At 35.7% G+C, this 11,742-nt stretch overlaps 1 long non-coding RNA gene across 1 annotated transcript; it reads left to right on the plus strand.

Annotated features, from left to right (window-relative positions):
• Nucleotides 1-9,295: 9,295 nt before the first annotated feature.
• Nucleotides 9,296-10,398, plus strand: LOC112179300. The gene is made up of 2 exons (XR_005804057.1): nt 9,296-10,072; nt 10,198-10,398. It is a non-coding gene; the product is annotated as an uncharacterized LOC112179300 (long non-coding RNA).
• Nucleotides 10,399-11,742: the final 1,344 nt, after the last annotated feature.

Genomic DNA, 11,742 nt, shown 5'->3' on the forward strand with positions numbered 1-11,742 from the left:
CTGGACAGCCAACAGGGCATTGCAGCCCATCCTTTGGCCACTTTTATAGTTCAATAAATAACACTAAACCAGCCCAGTGTTCAAACACATGACGCGAGAATTCCACATCTTGCACATTCCCATGGGGGGACCTAGTGCATCCACTAAACTTGTTACCATGGTTACGTCATCGTCCTCATTAACGGCTCTGTCACCAAAAATTTAGACCTTTTTTATTTATTTATGCATGTCATCTTTTTATTCGTTTTACTTAGTTAATCTAATAAATTATAATTAAGGAATCAAATTAATTAAGGTTATGGGCCTCACTACAAATAATTACCTTTCAGATGATTTAGTTAAGAGCATCTCCAATGGAGATGTTAAATGAAGTATGTTAAAATTGAATTTGAAGACTAACGTGACAATGTTATTTTTGCTAAACTTCTTCTCCAATGAATACCTCAAACAATAAGAATAATTATTTATCTTTTAAATTTTTTTATTTAAAAATAATTAGCGTCCTTATTTCTCTCTACTTAAAAAGTTCTCCTTCTCGACTCTCCTTTTCCCTTTCTATTTTCTTTTTATTTTTCTTTTACAAGAAGAAACATCACATGTTTAGATACATGCTTAGATTCTAAAAACAAATCCTAGCAACCCAAGAACTAATCAAAGCCTTCTATTTCATTATCTTTCTCCAAATCAAGCTTCTCTGCCGATCTCGAGAATTTCACAATTCCAAACAATATGCATACAAACATCAACAAACTGTTGGAAAATTTGGTCGATGGATGCTACTTCCGTCACCAGATTTTACCTCCTACAAGATCTAAAAAATACAATATATTAATAACAAATAATAATCATAATATTATTGTCATAATAGATTAAATAACAAGGATTATAGAACTTATCTCTTGAATTTGTAGGCTTCCGAATGACATATTACTTGAAAAGAGTTTAAGGTTAAGGCATGTAAACACTACCCTTAAGAGTAGATTTCGCCCCTCGGAGACAATGTCTCGGTGTAGCAGGTTTGTGACACCATACCCTCCAGGGTACAACAACTGTTAATCCTTATAAGTAAGGTTCTAAAAAACGCTAGGCTCTAGTCGGGCGGTGGCCCGGAGCCTAACTCCCAAGGGCTTAGGCAGGGACTAGGCGGTTTTGTTTTATTTTATTTTAATTTTACTTTTTTAACTTATAATTGTATAAATAAAAGTGTGAAAATTATTGTAATTGATAAAAATAATTAAAATAGTCAAAATATTGTTTTGGTCAAAGTCAAATACTAAAAATCATTTGAAAATAAATATTCAAATCAAAGAGTCTCTTCTAATTCCATCTCTATGAGTGACACTTGGACTCTTCGCCGACATTAGCCAAATATCTTCTGAACAAGGACAAAAGGACTACAACAGTACAACTCAGATCAGAAATTCGATCTCCACCTACAGCGAAGCTGGAGTGGTGCGGTCTTCTAGACTTCCTCCTCCTCCTCCTCCTCCTCCTCCTCTCTCTCTCTCTCTGCAATTGGATCTATTCTCTCTCTCTCCATGGGAAAATCATCTGTCTCCGGACGTCGTCAATGGCCTTGAGGTTGGCTTCGAGAATGAACTGGACCACGAACAAGAAGACGTCACCTTCTGATTGGGCTGCCTTGCCAGGACGATGAGGATTTAAAAAATAAATAAAAAAAATTGCAGCGCCCAACGCCTTGGCCTATCGCCTAGGCCGCTGCCGAAGACCCAGACGCCTAAAGCCATCGACTAGCCCATAATCGGAATGGTGACCTGACACCCAGCGCCTAGGCACCGCCTAAGCCGTTTTTTAGAACCATGCTTATAAGCATACACTCGCAAACTTGGATCCTATAACTGCTTGATTCTTTCCTTTGGCAAAACGTAAAATAGTAAAACTCTCAAAACTTTACGACAAAAAATAATTCAATAGAGAGAGAGAGAGAGAGAGAGAGAGAGAGAGAGAGAGAGAGAGAGAGAGACTGATTTTGAAAGAGATGATGAAAGATCAAGAATTTGTGTATTACTATGGAGCAAGTGGTGTTTTGGCTTTTAAAGGAGTAGCTAGCTAGTATAATTATACAGATCATAAAGAGATTGAATGATAAATTGATAATAGAGGAGTTACAAAATTGGTAAACAATATAACCCCCATGTATGAAACAATTATAAGATAAGTTATGATCATGATAAATATATATTAATATGAGTCAATTCTTCAATTCTTAATTTATAATCTCCAATAAATGCTCTAAAAATAAAATGGAAATTCACAACTCTAAAATTTAAATTGACGCATTTACAAAATATGGCAAATACTTTCCACCATATTTCCATTTTACAAAATTCCAACAATTCCCCACATAAGAATATCAACTAAAATTTTAGTTGTGTATTTTGAAATATCAACTAAAATTCCAACAATTCCCCACATATTTCAAAATACAAGAAAGTTTACCAACATAAGAATAACGGGACGCGTCAAAGTGAAAATGAAAATATACCAGATGAAACTGAAAAAATGGATATGCCAAAAGAAAGTGAGAATTCAATGCATTTGAACTAGTGTCTTTTGGACTATGAACTAGCCATAGGATAGCTTAGCCATGACTCACAGAAATTTGGTGAAAATAAAATTTTCTATGAACCATAATTTCTTAATGTGAATAAGAGAGCTACTATCCACATTGAATCTCTATCAAGCTTGTTCTGATAGTGGGCATGAATAGGCCATGTGCCCCTACCTGGATATTCATGAGTGATGTAGAAAACTTGCCCAAGTTTCATAAGAAGCAGCCCCACTTCCACACTCATATAAGTGAGTCCATCAAGTGTGTACTGGAATCGGACACAACACCCAAGTGTAAGGGCTATGATACTCATTAAGAACAAAGTTCATTCTCATACGTTCCAGTTAAAGCACTATCTTTGCATCATAGGGACTCAAAGTTTTAATTTGATAGTGCGTCACTGATCAACAAGTGACTTGTTATTATCCATATGAACCTACTTCCTCGGATCGCTGTTCACATAGGTTGGGTTACCATCACTCCTGACCTTTGTTATAGACATAATCTCATCTCCCTTGATGTATTAACCGCCAACTTCGGCCTTTAGCCTAGTGGTTTTGTCAGAATATTGGCCAAAATCAACTCTGACCTACACAGCTTATTGAATAATCTCAACAATAAGTAATCTTGATTGGATTTTTAGTTATCCAATCTCATTTAAATAAAAGAGCCTATTTTTTATTGTTTTTCATTGACCCCCACATTTTTGAGTCTATCTGAATTCGTTTCAAGCTCATATATATAGGCAAGATGATATCAAACCATATATATTTAGACAACGAATCTTCGCAAGTCAAGGACTTGGGAATTTAATAGGCAACATTATTTATCCGATTTTGCCGTGACTTTGGATACTTTAGTCACCCCCACATTTGTAGCCAAATGTCTCTTAATTCTTTATCAAAATTAAATTTGATCATGGAGGTACATTGAATGTTCATTTTCTCAAAGCATAAACCGAAGGCAGCAATCAATAAGATATTTTTTCAGGTCATCAGTGTAAGGGACAATATTGAGGCGTCAACGAATGAGGAGTGCATATACTTATTTGTTTTGAGGCAACATTAACCGAAAAGAAATGAAAATTCAAAAGGCACCAAAACCATTAAGGCAACATACTAAGCTAATCATCCGAATATATACCGGAGTAAGCAACAATATATAATTGTGGTAACAATATTGACGCCTTCAATGGCTAGGCAACCATGTTTAGAGACTTGTTGTCTCTGCATTATACACAAAAACACCGATAATATATAATCAGGCAACTGTTTTCTTGGTAACCAAATTTTCAAGGCAACAATTTTCATTCATTTAAATATTGAGGCAACCCTTATAACTTGTAACTAAATTTTAAGGCAACATCTTTTCCGGAGGCATAAACCGTAGGGAGATAATATTTCGAGGCATCAAATTACCAAAGGCAACCATCAATGTAAAATTGACAAAATAATTGCTCAATGCATTATTCACAATAATCTGAAGGCAACGTTTCAAATTTATTATTTCCGGTAACTAAGACATCATCTTAATGAAGAGGCAATGGAAATATTGAGAGGTAACAACTTTATTATTTCCGAAGAAAAAATAATCTGAAGGCAACATTTCAAATTTTTTTTCTTTCCTTGAAGAAAAAATACTTTGAAGGGACGTATTCCGAAGGCAACAACAAAGGAACAACTTTTTGAGTTATAGCGGTAAAAAAAAAAAAAAATTAATGTGTAGAATATAATTATGGTTCAAATCATATAAAAAAGAGAATTAAAAACTCTTGCTAAACCATAAGGTTAATACCAATGATGCACAGTAAATAGTACAAAAACGGTAAAACGATATTAGATACAACTATTAATATAGAAAAGTAAAAATGCAAAACTATTTGTTTTAAGTTACAAACACAATGCATTGAACAATGAAGTGGATGCAAATTAAACTAAAATTAATAGTTACACACAACTTAAATCATTATTACACCATGCATTACTAACCGAAAAATGCACATTATAAGATCAACATTCAAATGAAATTGAAAACCCATAAACAATAATATATACTTTACCATTATAACATATATTAAAAGATGTTAAATTATAACAAGAACAAGTATGTAACTATAACCGTGCAAAATAAGTAGTATTAAAAGAGAAAATCATCTTGAGCAAAACAATAATTGTACGACTGTAAAACTGTTTTGTTTTGTTTTCCAACAGACAACCATTAAGACCTCAAGTAAAGGAATGAATGCAATGGATTAATAAGAATTTGGGCATATTCAAATCTTATTTGAAAGGGTAAGAAGACATCTTATAATCATAAGCCAAAATAAAATAAAATTGAAGCTTAATGCATGATTAAAATGCAATGGACATTTTGCAATCTGCAGGAAGCTAACTGCCATACTAATAATTCCAAACCTAGAAAAACAAACTTATTCGTTGATATATCTCAAGATATAGTATTGACTCCATTCTCAAAACAACTCACAACATATTCTTTTCAAATTTTGGAGCGGAAAGGCAATATGTTTAATGAGAAAGAGTTATACTCGCAACAACAAAATGAATACCAAACTTATCTTTATGTCCAAGCTTTCCACAAGGAAACATCCACCAATGATATCTACTTTTAAGATTGTTGGAAAATTTGGCCAATGGATGCTACTTCTATCACCAGATTTCACTTCCTACATGATCTTAAAAATAGAATATATTAATAATAAATAATAATCATAATATTATTGTCATAATAGATTAAATAACAAGGATTATAGAACTTATCTCTTGAATTTGAAGGCTTCCGAAGGACACATTACTCGAAAAGAGTTTAAGGTTGAGGCGTGTAAACATTGCCCTTAAGAGTAGATTTCGCCCCTCGGAGACAATGTCTCGATGTAGCAGGTTTGTGGCACCCTACCCTATAGGGTACAACAACCGTTAATCCTTGTAAGCGTACACTCGCAAACTTGGATCCTAGAACTGCATTATTCTTTCCTTTGGCAAAACGTATAATAGTAAAACTCTCAAAACTTTACGACAAAAAATAATTCAATAGAGAGAGAGAGAGGGAGAGAGAGACTGATTTTGAAAGAGATGATGAAAGATAAAGAATATGTGTGTCACTGTGGAGTAAGTGGTGTTTTGGCTTATAAAGAAGTTGCTAGCTAGTATAATTATACAAATCATAAAGAGATTGAATGATAATAGAGGGGTTACAAAATTGGTAAACAATATAACCCATGTATGAAACAATTATAAGATAAGTTATGATCATGATAATATTAATATATATTGAGTCAATTCTTAATTTATAATCCCCAATAAATGCTCTAAAAATAAAACGAAAATTCGCAACTCTAAAATTTAAATTGACGCATTTAAAAAATAAGGCAAATACTTTCAACCATATAATTGTGTATTTTGAAATATCAACTAAAATTCCAACACAAATTCACACTGATTTGATGTTGTGTGGAAACTGATCATTAAGAAAGAGTGGGATTGTTGATTACGGGTTGCTGGAGGTGGAAAGAGAAAGGAATTTGAGGGAGTACAGAGGATGAGGAATCTGATTTTGGGTGTAGAAAGGATTCAATGGCATGGTCCAATTGTCTCTCTCTTCACTGTGAAGAAGAGAGGGAGAAGAAGAGTTAGTAGTGCATCTAATTTTGAGTATAGATGTTCTTGATTTTGCTTTGGTCTAGATTTCCCAGTAAGATGAGAAGGGATGAGGGAGAATGAGAGACAATAAAAAAAATATTAAAAAAAGACAGATGAATTTTGGCTGTCAAACTTGACAGGTTGTGCCGTTGTGGGAATGGTCTTTTGCCATGTCATAATCGACATAAGAGTTGGAGAAAGTAAATCTGTCAAAAGTGGTTGCTAGGCACTCCACGTGACAAAAAACTCTTCCACTGGAGATGCTCTAAGTCTAGAATTGTACACCAAAAGTGCAAAAATCATTCTACCACCATGGTTAAGATGTATTTATTTAGTTAATTTTAGAGTTAACCATCTTTTTGGATACCATCTGCATCTCACTTTTATGGTAGTTGAATGAGTTGACACAGGCGCACAACCACGTCATTTAATGAAATTCTTTGATAGGTTTGGTTTTGTGCTATATCAGCTGCCATCTAAGGTGGATGTAGGTGATATGCATACAAAAAGAAGGTTCACCTAGCATAAAATCTCTCTAAACTTTATACATAAAATGGTTTGTGCCCTAATTATATCAAGACGGAGAGAAAAACCTAAAGAAAACTTTGAGAGAAAAGTTGCCGACCGTGTCTGTCCGGCTGCGCCTAGGCGCTGACGATGGCTTCTGGCCTCTCCGGCGTCCCTCGAGTACGGCCGGATGGGTTGACGGTGTGAGTGAGCGGCAATTGGGGTTGCATGGGCTCCTCTTGCCATGGCTTTGGCTGACGACGGTGTCGACACAGGCAGAGGTTTCGCGTCAGATGGTGGAGAATGCTCAGATCTGCTCGGATCTGTTCGGATCTCGTCACAATCACCGGGTTTGGGGCTGGGCTTCGTATCTTTTCTGGTGGTTTCTATGGTTTGATCCATTCGAATCTTGCCATAAAACCATTGGTGTTTCATGGATCGATCTCAGTGCTTACAACGGAGGACGGCGAAGGGCAGGTATGGGCTGGGTTTGGTGCGTGCAGTGGAGGGCGGTTAGAGGTGTTGATCGGCGACGTGACTTCGCCGGCAGTCGGGATCTGCAAGCAGTGGCGTGACGGGCTTGGAAGCACGCTGGTTGTGGCTGGGCTGTGTATGCTGCACATGTCGTGGGCCAGGCTCAATGGCTGGAGCTCTTGGGCCCTAATCCAGTGGTGGGCTTGGTCTAGGCCTGATGTATCTTGGGCCTGGGGTTTTACTCTGGGTTCAAGATGGTTTATTTTATATTTTAATGTGTTTAGTTACTATTATGTTTTCTTGCTAGAAGTTGATTTAATAAGTTGCTACCATTTTTTGGTAGGACATTGTGGGTTTGGTTCTGGTTTATGCACCTTATGTGCCTTGTCAGCTCTAGGTAGGCAGCGAGTTCCTTGCATTGATAAGTGGCCGCAACCTCCCAGTGATAGTAATGTGTCTGCTTTAGGTAAGCGGCGAGTTCCTTGCTTGGTCAAATGGTCGCTGCCTCCTAGTGGCAGAGTGAAACTTAATGTCACTAGATGTATTTTCCAATGGCAACATGATAGGAAAGCTGTGAGTATGGAAATTATGCTATGTTGTAATCGTGTTGTAGATCGAGTTATCTTTCCATTGTGTCACCGCTGTAAAGCAAATAGAGTCACCTGTAGAGCGCTCTTTGCTAGTTGGTGCGTAATTGAATACAATTGTTTAGTAGAGAGTCATGATATTATGTCACGATGTTTTCTAGGTGCCTATTGTAATCAGGGGTTTAGGCTCAATGTCCCCCTCCCCCCCCCCCCCCTTGTATTCAATAGTTTCATTAATCAAGATTTGAGGGCAGCCGCACCAGCCATTTTATCAACAAAAAAAAAATATGGTTTGTGCCCATAGAGTTCTAATTTGATCACACATATCCTCATACTATCCAATGGAGCCAATCATAGCCATCAATCAACTAATTCATCAAGTTTTTCATGAATTGTTTATGTAACGCATCAATTCCGGCCTATTTTTAGCCTTAACGATGTAAATAATGTATTTCTTGAGTGACACAAGGCCAAAAAAATAGTATAAGCGTGCTCACTATATCAACATTTCATGAAACCATTGATGGCTTAGATAAGTTTTGGCTATGATTGATAATATTAGAAAATACAAAAGCATATGTGATCAAATTAAAAATTTGAGGACACAAATAATATTTAGTTGTAAAGTTTTAAAAGGTAAAATAAATTTAGCTCTTAATTTTGTCTATCGCATTAACATCTAATTTCCATTAACTAAAACAACACTTTTCAAATAACCTTATAGTGGTACAATTTATTTTTGTTTTATATTTTAGCTTCTCAAAATAAAATTTCTGACTCTAGTACTGTATATGCCACCTCCGACATCATTCTCTCAAAACAAGAGAAACTTGTACTCAAATCATCATCGATGAAATCGCAAGAGATGCTTCAAGCCTCCAACCCCTGCCACAGGAGCTACCTGCATTCTCCCAAAAATGACCTCTGATATAATAGTGACTGTAATTCTGGAAAGATCCTCCAACACAAACCAAACTTTTACATCAGTTATAATCTCGGAGGTTCCATGTAGCAGCAGCCGCCACGCGTGGAGATCCAAATACTCGGCGATCAATGTCGTTGGTCAAAAATTGAAATGAATAGCAACAAACAAGAACTCAAGGACACAAAATGGTGGGGCCGTGTTACGCGCTGGCGTCACGGAACTTTAATCCTGACCCTTGATAGGCTCGCCCGCATTCGTCTCTTTCTGTGTTTTTTTAAGCCCCAACCATATTAATTAAAATTAATCCCTAAAAATAAATTAATTAATTATTCAGACACGTTTTGCTTGATGCGTGTCGTAAAAGCACGTTTTGTTTTTTTTTAATAGGTTAGGCACGTGTATATTCCACCTTCCCATGTGAAAAACCCCTCCCACCTTGTTTATATTTATCTTTTCTTTATTATTTTATTTTTTGGATTTTTATTCTTATCCCTTTGATTTTCTTTAGTCAAACCCCATCATCAATCATAGGGGTTTATATATTCATGCACCACTAAAGCTTGCAACGTCTTCAGTGTTTCACTCAACCTCCATCTCTTTCCCGTTGCAATAATTCTTCGAAGGCAAATCTGTATCAAACTTTACCAAATGTCAAGCGTTTTAATTTTGGAAGGTAGATCTGTTTGCTTTGTATGTGGATAACTAACTTCTCTTCCTTCTCAATGTACTACTGTATCTTCTGTACTGTTAATGGAGGCTAGACTGTAGCTTTTTAAGTACTGTTATATGCATGTCTTTGCTATGAATTGATTATGAAGAGGGTTGCGGATACATCCATGGCTTCTAGTCTTTTAAGACTCCATAAATTATGGAATATAAGGAGCTCAGTTGATGGAAGAAGAACTTATTTTTGTTCGTGCTAAAATGGGCATGCTTTATTTTGGGTGATCGAGTCAACATCATAACCACATGATTTTGATATCTAGTCTACCGGTTCCTCTTTCCTTGAAGTCTTTTTTTTTTTTTTTGAGCTTGTTTAAGTGATTGGGTATGAGTGATTAGATCAACTTGATATCTAATTCAGGAGGCTAAAATTAATTTTCTTTTGAGATGGATGTTACAACAATCATCTAATTAATACATTTTCTTGTTAATGTCTCATTGCTAAAGACATGATCCTTGAGACGATGTGCGTAACATGAGCCTAAGGTTCCAAAAGGATTTGCAATCTAAGATTACCTGGAGGCCACTTAGTCCGCATTTTTAGAGCTTTACCCTAAATTTACTTTTTGAGGCTCACAACATACATCGACTTTTCTTTACAAAAAGGCTACAACACCCCCATTATGAGGTATGCAAATCTTAGACACCAAAATCTCGACTAGACTCCATTAATACTTTACCGATTTAGATATCCGAGGCTCTTTTGATGGTATCATACTAGTGTTACTTTGATAAGTTTTATTTATCTTATAGATATACTGGACGATCAGGAGGGTCAGGTCGACTTAATTTGGAGGACTTGTGGAACTTGATCTTGAAGAAATTATCTAATTTTAGACATCAACACAATCGGTCGTTATCGAATTGAGCTACGAACATTCATTTTAAATTTTAATCTCATACTACGAGACAAAATGACAATAGAGCATAATTATTATTATTTTTGAAATTCCATTTGTAAGGTGTATTAGTTAGTTAGATAATCACTAAAAGGAATCCAGATCTTGTCATTATCAATTACATCACCCTTTAAGTAGTGATTAAGAAAAGATAATTACTGTTAATCGGGGTTATGAATCAGGACATGGTTCCATTCAGATTAGTCATGCCTTTCATTATAATATGTTCTGCAAAGGTAAAATAATATATTACTTTGTTTGGGCAGCAAGTGGGTGAACTGTATTTTTGTTAGTCATCGAAAAAAAAAAAAAGTGGGTGAACTCTACTGTCATTACAGTAATATTTGCACATGGAGCATACGTACATGAGTCATGAGCTCTGCCTATTCAATTAGGAGAGATTATTTAGAACACCACCGTGCACTTGCACCAACATAAATGAATGGTTAGATTGCATTAAATACACTTTTTGTTTATTAAAAATGAAGTTGATAATAAATATCAAGAGTTAAGATTATTTTATAAGGGTTGGGTCACTTACACCGTCGGTGCATAGAATAATTTCCGTTCAATTAGGGGTTGGAGAGGGAGAGGGATTTCGACTGGTTGTTTATACGATACATGTTTATCATAATCTTTAATTACACTGTAATCCTTTATAGTTTCAATCTTCGCAATCAAGTTCTTGAAATGATGATTCTCAAAACAAAACAAAAAAGTTCTTGAAATGATGAATATGACACGTGCAAGGTTACATGATTTTTGTATTTTCTATTACAAAAAAAAAAAAAAACAACATATAGATCCGCAACTTGATTATAAGTGATAAAGTCAAAAACTAAGAGGCCTGCCGACTTCATTTTGTTACAATAATACATTCCAACTTTAATTAACAAAAGCATGACATTTAATGAAATTTTTGTTACTATAATGCCCCACAACATAAATAAGAATAATTATAGTTATTTGTCAACTAACACTTAACATAATGATATATACAGATCCGATCCAGAGCGGAGCTCCGCTTTGGAATTAACTTGTGAAGTTCGAGTTTTGGGTCACTTTTCGGTCGCATATCCACATCTCGACCGTTCAGTTTTTAGGTACTAGTGTATAGATCATCTCTGCAAATTTTCAACCAAATTGATGATCGTTAAGGTATCTAACTCGCTTAAACCAATGGACGGACTGAATCTGTCAACCTGAACCGTACTAGCTTTAAGGCAGTTATCAACGCCTTAACGATCATCATTTTGGCTGAAAATTTGCAGAGACGATCTATACACTAGTACCTAAAAACTGAACGGTCGAGATGTGGATATGCGACCGAAAAGTGACCCAAAACTCGAACTTCACACGTTAATTCCAAAGCGGAGCTCCGCTCTGGATAGGATCTGAT

Source organism: Rosa chinensis, chromosome 7 (assembly GCF_002994745.2).
Source record: "Rosa chinensis cultivar Old Blush chromosome 7, RchiOBHm-V2, whole genome shotgun sequence".
Classification (NCBI taxonomy): Eukaryota; Viridiplantae; Streptophyta; class Magnoliopsida; order Rosales; family Rosaceae; genus Rosa; species Rosa chinensis.